Raw genomic sequence first — 15,301 nt, 5'->3', positions numbered from 1 at the left:
TGTTAGAAAAGGGCTTTTTAATCAAGAAACACCCTTGGCAATAAAGAAAAGGATGGGAAGGGTGAGAAGGCAGCCTAAATGCGCCTGACTCAGGTTTCCTCCAACATGAGAAAGGGTGAACAGTTCCAGATAGAAAGGATCTTTGCATTCCTTAGGATTGTGTTTGAAAAGGAAAGAAGCAGGAATTAAGAAAAGTTAGAATGACCAAGTCTGGCTTCTTTGGGGATTTCCAAGTCATCTATTTTGTAACTTCACAATTGGAGGGAAGTAAATGCCCAAACCCAATAAATATTCTAAAAACAAACATCCCTAGACTGAGAATATAAATGCCAGCTACCCTCTCAACAGAAATTGAAACTTAATGGAACTTTTTTCTTGGCTTAGTAAGATCAAATGTCATACAAGAAATTGCAAATTGTGTGTAGCGTTTTTTTCCTGAGAAACCTGAGGGTCTTCAAGTTTTTGTTCTAACAGCTAATGTTAATTGCAAAGTGACTCCAGACAGCATAACTGTGAGTAATGGTCTAGGGCATCTAAATGTTTGATGTGATACTTTTAACCTTTCTGCATTATGCAAGCAGTGTATTTTATTGTTAAATTGGATTTTAATTTATGTTTATGCTTTTCCACGGAAATATTATAAGACTAGTAGTTTTCATAATTGAAGAGATTCAAGACACCAGATTGTTGCTATATAATTTTTTATATATACTCAATACCTTTAGACAAAACAAGAACCTAATTTAGCCACCCACCAACCATGAAAACATCTGGGGCACATAATATTTTTCCATGGAGCCTGGATGACTGCTTTTTGTGCTTGTTTATTTGATCTGGGAAAACACAACTTACCAACAGCATCTGGATTTCAGAGGCGCCTATATTTGCCCCAAATTCTCCCTTTTAGTCAATGGTATCCACATGACTCATCTGCAAGGTCAGAGAGTCGAGTGGCTCAGCAGAGACTAAAACACAAGATTCTCTGGCTCCTTCCCTGTAACCACCAAACCCCACAATCTCTGGATGTGTAGCATGGGAACCTGCATGAGGTTTTGCCAAGACCACCAGGTTACTGGGAAGAAAACCAGATCTTATAGCCAAAAGTGGGCAACACTGTCTTGACAAGGGTAAGAGGGACCCTAGAGACATTTAGAACTTGTTTGTTTTATTTAAAGAGATCCCTGCAGAGCAGAGGCTGAGGTGGAGTGGGAAGAGGAATTTTTTTTTTTTTTCATTAAAAGGTGTGACTGAGAACTTGAATTTTTGATGACATGTTTCTCCCTCAGAGATCTTCATTGTGGGCAGTCCAGTTAAGACACTGATGAAAAACTGTGGGGCATAGTTTCTAAAGTCTCAAAGAGAAACTCAACAGTTTTAACTTTATCCAGTTTCAATGAAATGTGTAGCTTGGAGCAAATGAAGAAATAAACAAGTAGTGTTTCTTGAACATTACAACTAGGATAGACTAAGGCAAAGCTATGACAGTGTCAGTTTGACCTGTAGCTTCTAATCAGCCTGAGAATTACAGCTTCCCTGGTTTTTACCTCATCCTTTCTCCTCCTATATTATACAACTTCTGGAAACAGGCTACCTGCCTAGCTTGAAGTGTGACTTTTAGCACTACCAAGTTGAATTCTGTGACTGATTTATCGAATTGTTATTGCACCATCTAGACATTCCTCAGCATAAAAGGAGGGTTCAAGACTTCTAAATGTCATTTTAACAAATGTATAATGAGTCTAGGAAACTGAAGGATTATCTACTCATTTCCTAACTAAGCTCATTGGCTGGTGACCCAGTTGACATTTAACTCTGTATTCTCTTACATGTTCAATCTTCTTTGCTTTTTTTTTTTTTTCCTTTTTAATTTTGCTGTAAGCAAGAAGACTCCAGCTATACTTCACTATGTGAAGTTCAGCTCTGATTATGCCTAGAGAACATTGTTATTGCACCATCTAGACATTCCTCAGCATAAAAGGAGGGTTCAAGACTTCTAAATGTCATTTTAACAAATGTATAATGAGTCTAGGAAACTGAAGGATTATCTACTCATTTCCTAACTAAGCTCATTGGCTGGTGACCCAGTTGACATTTAACTCTGTATTCTCTTACATGTTCAATCTTCTTTGCTTTTTTTTTTTTTCCTTTTTAATTTTGCTGTAAGCAAGAAGACTCCAGCTATACTTCACTATGTGAAGTTCAGCTCTGATTATGCCTAGAGAACATCATAAATCTAAGAGTTGAAAAGTATTATTAATTTGCAAAGATACACAGAATAAAGGCAGTATAGGAACATACCCACAAACTGAACAAACGACAACAAAAAACCTTTTAAATTAACTTGGAAATGCTTCTGATTTTTCTCTTCACTTTTTAAGTGGGAAAATCTGATAGTTAAATGTTATCAACTTCCTATGAAGAGAGTAAATATTTAAATCCCTGGACTTCTTCTCCAGGCATGAGCTGAATTAGATGCTGTACTCATTTTTCTTCTTCCTGTCTGACCCTTTCTTCTTATTTTCTTCCCCCTTTTACTTTGCTTTTTCTATTCTTGTTAAGTGTACATCTCTTAGCTCTAAGGCATCATTTTATTTGTTTCTCAGTTTTTTTCGCCCTCCCTAACAATGCTTCTCTTGTCTCTATGTAACACTATATTCTTGAGATGCAGAACTTTCTTGTAATCTTAAAATGAATTCACTGTTATAGAAAAGAAATGTGCTTTATTTATGTATCCCACAGTTTTGAAGAAATGTGCATAACATTCAGAAACCTAGTTTGAATTCCTCTCAAATCTCCCCAATGCTTTTATGGTGAAGCCCCATTCATGCTAATTTCAAGAATCCTTTGTAATAGCTATGGTCCAGTCTTGAATATAATATAGGCAAAGAAAAATTAGAGGTGAATGTACTCAGTTTAGTCTGTAAAGACATTTCATACCACAGTGTTTCCTTTCCAACATGTTCATAAATTCTCATAATTCAAGGACGCAATGTTGAGGTTTGGAACAACCATAGTCTTTGAAATAGATAAACCTGACTTTAAACATTGGCATGGCTACTTACCAGTCTTTAATCACTATTGTGTTCCTCTCTTTTTACCTCAGTTTCTTTTTAATGCCTACCCCATAATATGTGGTGAGGATCAATGAGAAATTCCATGTAGAGTGTTAATAGAATGTCTGTCATATAGTTTATGTCTTATGGAGCCTTAATATGTTGAGCAAATGTTTTCATTGATAGTAAAGAGCAATATCAGAACAGCTATCTCACATACATCACACTAACCTAAATAGCATTAGAGAAAGGAACAATTTCTACAGGTTAACTTCAATACAAGTAATCATTTTTCATGGAGACAGGGTCTCAGTTGGAGACATAGCTAAATTAATTGAATTTTAGACTTTGACTTTGAGAGATCTGGTACTTTACTCTGTATGCAAATATTTTTTGTGAATAAAAATTTCTTTTTTTTTTTTTTTTGGAGAGGTTTTTGCTATAGGACACATGCGTTCGTCAGAGAGAGGGAGAGAGACAGAGAGACAGAAAGCGAGAAATCACCCCCTATGGGGGATGGCCACGCCACAATCCCTTCTCCTCCATTCTCCTCTTGGGATCTTGGGCACACACACACATACGCCCAGCGTGAGTTTAAGTCACCGGGTTTGGGACTCGAACCACGGTCAACTACGTGGGAATCCAGTGACATAGCCATTACGCTAACTGCTGGTCCCGAATAAAATCTACTCTTTACAGTGGTCACTGCTTGCTTGATGGGAAGGAACATCAGTCATCCTAATACACTAAGCACATTGGCATCAAAATAATGACCATCAGGGGTTTCCAAACCATTATTTCTACAACTTCTCATGAAAAATTACCTAACCTTATTTACAAGTCTGGCTTAGGAAACCAGAATGTCATCGTGGAGCCCAGTGATATCCATGACTCCCGTTTTCAGGTGTTATGAATTCATTTAAGAATCACAGTTAAAGTACTAATGGGACATCCATCGTTTTCTTATCAGATCCAGATTCCTCATGGGTTTGTATCTCTGAAGCTTACCAAAAAAAAAAAAAAAAAAAAAAATCACCGGTTCCAGTATAACTAATCCTTACTGGTTACCATGCCTTCATAAAAAGCAGTTAATGCTACTGCCAACCCCTGGATATAATCAGCACTACAGTGATTTTTTTCTTGTCATCCAATACTCAAAAGAAGGGCATGTTTTTGTGCCAAAACAGGGTAAATATCTCTATCCTTCTTTTGGATTAAACTATAAAATGGATTCCAAGACAATTCCAGATTATCTGTTGTGTAGATATTTCACTGAAAACATTGAATAAGACATATTATTGGACTGAACTCAAGCATGAATCCAGTGAAGTCTCAGATTAGTTAGGGAAGGAAGTGATCATCTGAATAAACAGAAAAGAGACCACACCTGCCACTACCACCCTTACCACTAAGACATTTGTATTCTGTCATCCTGACTTGACATTCTTTCATTAAGATTCTTTCTCAGAAGACTCTTCATTCATATCTGCAATATTGTCTTTGCAAATAATATCTGTAATATTGTTAAGAGCCTGTTAAACATTATCGGTTGTATCTGAATTTCAATAATACGTTTGGCTGAAATTCAAGGTTGGACTTTTACATTATTATTGGGTTGTCAGGAAAGTAATGATACACTTTTGCATAGAAAAACAGAAAAAAACGTCATGACTTTACTGACAACCTAATAGTTCCCTTGAAGAAAATGATTGAAGAAGGATATTTCAGGTAATGTAGGCTTTTCGCTTTGATACCCATTCATTCATACTTGTCAAATAATAATAATTAATTCTCTAGTTAATAGAGTGCTAGAGAATTCAGATCAATCCCTCTACAAACGACAACTGGAAAAGCTAGACAAAATAAATATTTTGAAGAGTGTGATTAAATGTACCAAAGTGCTAATAAGGTAGATCTCTGAAGGTCCAGTAATTAGACTTCTCAGTTATTATAATGCTAGCCAGAAAAATGTAAAATGATAAAGAAAATAATTACCAACCTGGAATTCTATACCCAGAGAGAATAGCCATTTGGAATAAAATGAACTAAAGCCATTATCAGACAAAAATAGTTAATCAAATCAGTGTCTTGCTAACTTATATGGAAGATTTTCTTTAGGTAGAGGAAAGAAAGCTCAGAGATGCAAGAAGGAAAGTACCAAAGTAAGTTATATAGTAATAAATATAACTTATTTTTTTATTATATAGACAATTGCAATAATGCTTCATGTGGCTTAAGGTACATAACATATACATAGATATAATATTTATAACAAAGGAATATAAGGAAAAATTAAAGAAAATCACACATCTTTAGGAAAAATAAAAAATATAAATTAAAATTAACTGCTCTAAAATAATTAGATGTATATTATGATATTTTGAATGGCTGGAACTACAATGATAAAGAAATTATATAATATAATACTAATAAATACTAACCAATAGAACGGTAGCATGTCAGACAAAGTAGAGTTTAAGACAAAGAAAGTAATATAAAATGTAAAGAATGTTTTCTTTTCTGGTATTATTTATTTAATTTTATTTATATTATCACCTTTTAGTTTGCTACAGAGCTCATGTACTCACTAGAGACAGACAGAAAGAGAGAGAAAGTGAGAAAGCAAGCCAACAGGTCTGGGACTTGAACTGTAGTCGGCCATGTGAGAGTCCAACACCTCAACCACCATACCACATGCTGGCCTCAAAAAATGTTTTCTAGGAACCAGCAGTTAGTGTAATGGCTATGTTGCTGGACTCCCACATAGTCAACCGTGGTTCACGTCCCGGACCTGGTGGCTTAAAACTCACGCTGGGCGCGTGTGCGTGCATGCCCAAGATCCCGAGAGGAGAATAGAGGAGAGGGGATTGCGGCATGACCATCCCCCCTGGGGGGTGATTTCTCACTTTCTGTCTCTAATGTCTCTCTCTGTCTGTCTGGAGAGCGCACGTGCCCTATAGCGAAAATCTCTCCCCCCCCAAAAAAAAAGAAAAAAAAAAGTTTTCTTAGGATAAAATATTTATTTCTCCAGAAATATATCTAGATTTTAAGTTTCACACGCCTGAGAGTATAGCCTTACATTATATTTTTTAAAAAGAAATAGATAATACTAGGATTTGTATAATACTAGGATTTGTCCCCCAAAGTTCAAGTTTTAGAACTTGCTATTAGTGGGCAATAATTGAATCATACTGATTATATCATGGAGATGCCAGTCTCATGAATATATCAATACTGTCTTATGCCAGAACTGATTTCTACCTTTCTTGAGAAGGAACAAATTGTAATAAAAGATAGATGACCCAAATCTGCTGAAGAAGTATAATTAATCTCCTTCAAAGTTAATAATCATTTTGAGAAGACTATTCTTGAAGATAAAAATTAGCACAAGCAGCTGCAGAGGTATATTTATATCATTCTATGAAGAATGGCTTTTTATTTAGATCAAATACTTGTTCTAAATCAATTCCACTCATATTAACATATGAGCTTTCTTATGCACATATGAGAAATGCAGTGCCAGTGAAGAACATATTAGCTTCATTAACTTAATAACTCCCGAACATGTAATCACTGGTTTTATGATGTCCTCAGAGGCTTAGATAGAAAATCAGTTAATTCAATAATGTTTCATTTGTTTATATTCCATCCATTTATGCAGAACAAAGTGCTTTAGAGTTCACTCTTTTGGAAGTCAAATGGGACATTTTTTAAAAAGTTTCTTTCTTCCTAAGGAAGAGAGACCGAAATAAAAAGATAGCAGCCCCCAGCCCCCCGCCTGGATGAGTCCCTGTGTCTGGATCCACCTCCAGCTCCAGTCAGCCCTGGATATAGATACCTGCACACCTAGAGTGTTTGGAGAGGTCTTCAGATGTGAATCCAGAACCTTCCCGTGTATGTCTGCTTTGCAAAGCGTTACCACTGGAACATTGTCTGCCCTCTGCACCCCACTCCTAAGATAGAACATTTTGTGAATGCTATTGTAAAATTAGTTTGGAAGTTCAACTTTGAATACAAAATTACCCTTAATAAAAATATAAATTTCATATTTTTTATAAATGATGTATTAGTGACATACATAGTGATACTAATGTAAAGCAATATTCTTACTAAATTTGAAACTTGTATTTTAATCATTGGTTAAGATGCATACATCATAATTACATCCAAAGCACCAATATTCTATTAATTAGCATAAAGCTGGGCTAGTCTGGTTAAGGTAGCTGGATCCCATGTAGCCAACTGCACTGTTCAAGTCCTGGACTTGCCAGCTTGAAAAATATGGTGGATGTGCACCCAAATCCCACAAGTAGAAAATGGAGAAGAGATTATTGTGCGACCATCCCTCATTTGGAGAGCAGAGGCAGTTGCTTTCTCTGTCTCTCTCCAGTGAGTGCACATGCCCTCTGGCAAATTAAAAAAAGAAGAAGAAGAAAAAATAAAGTTCTAGTTATCAGTACTTAGAGACATATGTAAATTTTGATAATGAACTATAAAAATTTTCTGAAGAATTTGATAGTGAGTAAAAAGACACCAGCATGGCAGGGTACACATTCCATCTCTGCTACTCCCCATCAGTCAGATTTTAGAAACACTTGAGTCTTTGAGGAACTCATTTATAATTCAACCTCAATGTCCTATAATGCTTTTGAAGTTCTTGTAAGCAAGAACTCTAAAATTTGGGTTTACTTTTTCAAAATCAGTTGGAGACCTTTAGTGAAAATATTCAACAAATGGAACAGCATAAAATTTTAGCTCTCAGTTACCAATTGCAATTAGATAACAAGACTTACAGATGGAAATACAAATTCATGCTTTTGAAAATAAGGAAGAACTAAATAAGGAAGAAAATAAGGAAGAAAAAACTATAAGAATAAAATTTTGCTTTAAAAACATCATAATTGGGATTTGTGATATTTTAGCTTGTCATAGGAATTTTCTGATGGAGGTCATTTTTAATTGGATAAATTTGTATTCCATACTGGAATGAAATAAAATTGAAAAGATCTACAGTATTATAGCATACAAATTTGGTGAGTGCTCAAAAGAATCATTTTCATAAACAATTTATACAAATTTGGTGAGTGCTCAAAAGAATCATAGTCATAAACAAATGGTTTAATGAATTTTGTTTTTCAAAAATATTTTTTCAAAGAAAGGTACTCTGAATTGAAGCAAAAAGACAGAATTTGTGAAAATACTTAGACTGAAATGTATACATATGTATACATATATATTTGAAAATATACTTTATTTCACAAATTCGCTGAGAACTTTGAGGTACCTCAACACCTGTACAAAAATAATAATCTTGATTGAAATTATTTTAATCTGGGACCAGTAGATGGTGTACATCACTGGACTGACACGTAGTAGACCACAGTTCAAGTCCCAGGCCCAAGAGTTTAAAAATCACACTGGGCACATGTGCATGCATGCCCAAAATCCCAAGAGAAGAGTAGAAGAGAAGAGACTGTGGCATGCTCATCATCCCAGGAGGTGATTCCTCTCTTTCTGTCTCTCTGTCCCTCTCTTTTTCTCTCTGGTGAGCACTTGTGCCTTATAGAAAAATCTCACCAAAAAAAATTATAAATTTTAAAAATAAAATATGTTCATCTACACAGAAAAGTTGATTAAGAGTGTCAACAATTTCTAGTTTTAAAAGAAAAAAATCAATTTTGAAGAATATTGCAGTTGATTTTGTGAAAAAATTAAAAATAAGACAATATTGCTAAAAGAATTAGTAATGTGATATGTGACACATATAGCCATGAAACTAATCAAAATGACATAAATACTAAGAATAATTTTTTGGATTATTTTATGTTTAGGTACTCGATATCAAAAAGTTTTTTGTTAATGAAAATAGACAAGCTATTTATGTTTTATAAATTGGCTTTATTTGTTTGCTTTTATGATAGTATGTGCACATGCACACAAAGGAGACAGAGAAAGAGAGAAGCACCCTTGACAGGGTCTCATCAAGTCTCAGTCCCCTTTTCTAAGCCATACAGCTCCTCAGGATTCTGGGCATATGCATGCACATACAGCATGTCTTTGGGCCAACTTGGGGATCTGAACCCACAGTTGTCCATATCGTTTTCATCTTTGCAAGGCACCTGTGTTACCACTGTGCCATAGTGGCTGGATTTTTACTTTTAAAAATAGTTTCTTAATAATATCATTTTTTCTTTTCTTTTTTGGAGAGGTTTTTGCTATAGGGCACATGCGCTTGCCAGAAAGACAGAGAGAGGTAGAGCGCCAGAAAGCGAGAAATCACCCCCCCCCCCAGGGGGGATAGCCATGCCGCAATCCCTTCTCCATTTTCCTCTCAGGATCTTGGGCACACATGCACACATGCCTGGCATAAGTTTAAGCCACCAGGTCCAGGACTCGAACCATGGTCAGCTACATGGGAGTCCAGTGACATAGCCATTATCCTCACTGCTGGTCCCAATAATACAATTTTTTAAGTTCTACAAAATAATGAAATCAATTTTAGGTCAACAAGAAAACACTTCAAAAATTACACAATTTGGGAACCAGCAGTTAGCGTAATGGCTATGTCGCTGGACTCCCACATAGTCGACTGCGGTTCGTGTCCCGGACCCGGTGGCTTAGAACTCACGCCAGGCGCGTGTGCGTGCGTGCCCAAGATCCCGAGAGGAGAATGGAGGAGTAGGGATTGCGGCGTGACCATCCCCTCTGGGAGATGATTTCTCGCTTTCTGTCTCTATGTCTCTTTCTGTCTGTCTGGCGAGTGCACGCACCCTATAGCGAAAATCTCTCAAAAAAAAAATTACACAATTTTAATTATTTGTAGTATCCCTCTGTCTCTCAAAAATATTCCATGGGGACTATAAATTCCATGTTAACTATAATCATTGGCAACTTCAAGAAAATTAGGTAGGAAATTTAAATAAACAAATTAGCAAAAAAAAAAAAAGTCCAACTTACCTAAAAATATATAATTTTCAAAGATAGATGAAGGAATGGGGAAATATGAATATACTGTTGTGAAATAAATTGTATTAGATAAATAAACTTTGTAAATAAATAACTTCATTCAAAAGAAACTTCAGGTCAAGCATGGTTGCCAGTGAATTTTAGGAAACAATCCAGAAGGAGTAATGCTATTTCTTTTTCTTTTAAAGATTATTCATTTGTTTCTTCCATGAGCAAGAAAGGCAGGCAGAGAGAGAGAGACAGAGACAGAGACAGTAAGACAGCATTCCCAAGGAGGTCTTGATGCTGCAATTAACTCCCAGCCTCAACCAGCCCTAGATCTTGGGCATATCCATAACATTGGACTTAGGGACGTCTCCATACATGAACCCAGAACCTTCCCACATAAGTCAGCCTCATAGAATGTTGCGCTTTACTGTTGTACCACTGCCTGGTCATAGTAGTAAATACTATATAGTAAATACTGTATATTAACAGCCACATTAAGGTTAATATGCATGACCAATTTAGGGTTAGACAAGGAAGGCATAGTTGCTTTAACATTAAATAATAAATCAGTATATTTTATTATAAGAGAATTATGAACAATTATGATTACCTCAATATTTGTAAAACATTGATAATCTATATTCACAATTTAAAATTTTTTTTCAGCAAACTGGAAATATAAAGAACCTTAATCTGATGAAGGGTGTCTATAGAAAATCTTCAGGAAACATCTTTCTTAGTGATAATAAATTTTAAATGCTTTCTTTTCCTTTGAAATCAGGAGGTATAATACATGTTCATTATGACCATTATTTTTAAAAACTTTATTTATTTATTTATTTTTATTTGAGCAGAGAGAGACAGAGTGAGAAAGAAAGAGGGAAAGTGAGAAAGCAAGCCTCCGGGTCCAGGACTTGAACCATGGTTGGCCATGTGGGAGTCCAACACCCTTAACCACCATGCCACCTGCTAGCCCCCATTATGACCAATTTTATCAAAGTCCTAGAAAGTGCTATAAGAAAAATAGAAAATATAAGAATTTAAAATAACCTAAACTTTTATTATTCACAAATGATGTAATTATATGAAAAATTTGAAATAACAAGTACTTTATTAAGATTGTTGTTACAAATAAATATACAAAACATCACTGCATTTCATTCAATCACAACAAACAAAAACGAACATTGACTTTTAAAGATTCTATTTGTCACTTTGAAAATACCAGATTTCTGGGGAGTGATTTCTCACTTTCTGTCTCCCTGTCTCTCTCTGTCTTTTTGGTGCACGCACGTGCCCTATAGCAAAAATCTCTCAAAATTAAATAAATAAATAAAAGGAAATACCAGATTTTTAAGAAGAAGTCTAAAGAATACCTTGTAGGACCTCTACACGTAACTTTATAAAGGAATAGCACAACAGTCAACGGAAATCTAAATAGACATATGGAAGAATTCATCTTGTTAAATGCAAACTCTCTACAAATTAATCTTACAATTTAATGCCCCTTAACCAAAATTCTAAAGAGTTTTTTGGGGGGATGATTTTGGTGGGTCTTAACAAGCTGATTCTAAAATTAATATAGAGAGTTAAAGAAAAGCTATACAAAATATATTTGAAGAAAAACTAGGTAAGAGGAATTGTTCCTTCAGATATCAAATATCAAGACTTATTATTGGTGTCAGAAGGTGGAATGGTGGTTAAGGTGCTGGACTCCCAGATGGCCAATCACAGTTTAAGACCCAGACCGAGCAGCTTGAAATTCATACCTGGTATGTGTGCATCCAAAATCTTGAGAGAAGAATGGAGGAGAAGGGATTGTGGCATGGCCATCCCCTGCAAGGGAGTGATTTCTCACTTTCTGCCTTTTGTCTCTGTCTCTCAGACTAGCACCTGTACCAATAGCAAAAATCTCTCAAAAAAAGACATAAAGTACAGAAATCAAAATATTATGATACCCTCAAAAACTAGACCAGTGGAAAAATGTAGAGCCTATGTATGTAGACTCTAGATTTAGACAATGATGGCAAAATACAATCATGGAAGAATGATCGTTTTCAGTAAGTGGTGCTGGGACTATTGGATATATATATAAATATATATATATGGACAAAATAAAATATTTCTACCTCAAATTATACATAAATATCTATTTCAGATGAAACAAAGATCTGTGTGAAAGACAAGATAATACAATTTCTAAAATACATTACTGGAGAGTATATTATTACCAAAGAGAGAGAAATATTTCTTAATCAGAGCATAAAAATAATTATTTCTGAGGAAAATTATTAATTGGACTATATTAAAACTTAAAAATTTTATTTTTTTAAATAACACCATTTTGAAGAGAAAGGCAAGCCACAAAGAGGGAAGAGACACAGTCCTTAAAACTGACAAAAGGCTTGGGACCAGCAGATGGCATAATGGCTATGTCACTGGACTCCCATGTAGTCAACCATGGTTCAAGACCCAGATCCAATGGCTTAAACTCACGCTGGGCGTGTGTGCATGCTTGTCCAAGATCCCGAGAGGAGAATGGAAGAGAAGGGATTGCGTCATGGCCATCCCCTCAGGGGGTGATTTCTCGCTTTCTGTCTCTCTCTGTCTTTCTGGTGAGCACACACGCCCTATAGCAAAAACCACTCCAGAAAAGAAAAAAAAAAAATGACATAAGACTCAGATCTGGAATATATGCAGAAGTCCTACAAATCAATAACATAGCTCACTTGATGGAAAACTAGTCAAAAATCATACTTTACAGTAGCGTATATCCAGGGCTAGTCCCATATTCTAATGGTTAAGGAACTAGAGCCCACGTGGCTGATTGTTATTTGTTCATATCCCAGATGGGTGGCTTGAAAAACACACTGCCCATGTATGCCCTAAATCTCGAGAGGATGGAGAAATGGAGACAGGATTACAGTGTGACCATACTCCATGGGAAAATGTTCTCTCTCTCCCCCACCCCTCTCCTGTCTTGAGGGCATATGTGCCCTTCATCAATTAAAACAAAAAAAGTAAGCAAAAAAAAAAAAAAATAGAGCAATACCTGGCTGATGGTGTGGTAATTAAGGCACTGGTCTCCCACATGACTGATCACTGTTTGATTCCCAGACTCTGTGGCTTGAAAACCATGCCAGGCACATGTGCATGTACATGTGTGCTCAAAATCCTGAGAGGAGACTGGAGGAGAAGGGATTGCAGAATGGGCGTTACCCTGGCGCGGGTGGCGGGGGTATGTGGGGGTGTGGTGGTGATTTCTCACTTCCACTCTCTTTCTCTCTCTCTCTCTCTCTCTGAGGAGCACATGCCCAACATAGCAACAATAAATAACAAAAAAGGCATATACTTGACCAATAAATATATGTAAAAATGCTCAACTTCATTGTCATCAGGAAAATGCACATTAAACCACAATTTAATACCAGTACACACTTGCTAGAATGGTTATGAATGAGACTTAGAACAACAATTGCTCTTGGTGATAGAAAAAAATTGGACCTTATTGCTGGTGAAAGTGCAACACATACAACCATTCTGAAAAATTGGCACTATCTACTAAAGCTGAATATATGTATATCATATAATCCTTCAGTTTATTTCAAAAGTAATGCAAGCACATGTGAACCCAAAGACAGGTATAAGGATATTACTAATAATCGCAGCAATATTCATCAGAGCTCCCAACTGAACACTATGTAAATGTTCAGTTCTCGTATATTCATCCTAGAGAAACCTATTCATCATGGAAAACAATGGAATTACAGTTACACACACACATAAATGCCATAAATATATGGTTGAGTAGAAAAAGTCAGACACAAAAGAATATACACTATATCCATAGTGTATGTATTTGTGTATATAACTACTCTATTTAGTTTATTTCTTTGTTCATGATAGAGTGCATATGTGTGAATGTGTGTGTGTGTGTGTGTGTGTGTGTGTGTGTGTGAGAGAGAGAGAGAGAGAGAGAGAGAGAGAGAAAGAAGCACTCTCCACAGGCTGACCAGGCCTGGGATTTGAACCACTATGGTCACATGGGAGCCAGCCTCTCTTGAGTAGCACATTACCACTATACTATGGACCTGACCCTATTTTTAAAAAAATAATAATTATTAAAAAAAAACTATAGTATAGTATTATAAGTCAAGACAGTCAGACAAAATTCTAAGATGTTTTTTATTATAGGTTATCAGATCACTTATAGTTTCTTGTAATAGCAAAAGCAAAAGTAAAACCTAGATTATTGAGTAAGGAATACTCTTTACTTTAGATAAAGTCTAAAGTAAAGCTATAGATCTTTGTCCTAGAAGTTATTGTACATGTTCCGTTTGCAGACTTGAGAGAGAAAGGAGTGTAATAATAGTTTTGTATCGGAGTGCCTGGGTCCAAATGTTGATTATATATTTTTTTCCTTTTCATAAAATTTATTTTTTACATTAATTCACTATACATCATTACAGCATACAAAATGAATTTTCCATCCAGAATACACTGTTTATTGGCTCAATCAAGCACATCAACATACATGTTATCAACAAATAATTTTCCATTTCTTATGTCTTGTATATATTGTTTGTTTGTTTTTTCTTGCCATCCTTGATTCCCTATCCCTATCCCTCACCCTCTGCCGTGTCCCACCCTCCTCCCACATTGTGTCTGATATCCATGGCTTTCTATGCCTCTCCCCCCGCTTTAATTGATTTGCTAATGAACTTAATTAGTCTAAATATTTCCAATAGCAAGTGCAGCTGATATATACATATGCATGAACCCAAGTCTGATTTTAGGCATAAACCTCAGTGAGTAGAATGAACATACTATAAAGTAGTACCTAGCTGGGGCTATATAGGTTACTGCAGTCATCAAATACACATTTTTTAAAAATTTCAATAAGAACAGTTTTAGTGTTTTTTTTTTCTCCTGAAACTTTTTTTTAATTAATTTACATTCATTCCCTGAGCATCATCACAACATATTAAATGTGGTTTCCCATCTAGAATAAACTGCATAGTGACTTCATCATGCATGTTATCATCAATAATATCTCATTTCTAGTTTCATACATATACATATATGAATATGAAACTAGAAAATACATATATATTTTTTTTACCCCATGTCTGACCCTCTGCCCTATTGCACTCTCTTATTACACTATCTCTGCTGTCTCCAGTTGTCTTCTATTCCTTTTCCCCCAACATTTTGTTGATCACACAATATCATAAGTAATCTAACTACTTTCAATAGCAAGTTCAGCTGGTAATTTCAAGAAAAGCAGTTTTGAA

General features: G+C 35.6%; 1 long non-coding RNA gene across 1 annotated transcript in view; it reads left to right on the top strand.

The window, feature by feature from the left end:
* Positions 1-370: 370 nt before the first annotated feature.
* Positions 371-15,301, top strand: part of LOC114007528 (uncharacterized) — a 143,951-nt gene continuing 129,020 nt past the window's right edge. The window contains exon 1 of the long non-coding RNA XR_003549142.1: positions 371-512. This is a non-coding gene — a long non-coding RNA (uncharacterized LOC114007528). The remainder of the gene's footprint in view (positions 513-15,301) is intronic.

The sequence above is a fragment of the Tupaia chinensis genome, unplaced genomic scaffold (genome assembly GCF_000334495.1).
Source record: "Tupaia chinensis unplaced genomic scaffold, TupChi_1.0 Scaffold000028_1, whole genome shotgun sequence".
NCBI lineage: Eukaryota > Metazoa > Chordata > Mammalia > Scandentia > Tupaiidae > Tupaia > Tupaia belangeri.
This window is presented reverse-complemented; position numbering and strand designations above follow the sequence as displayed.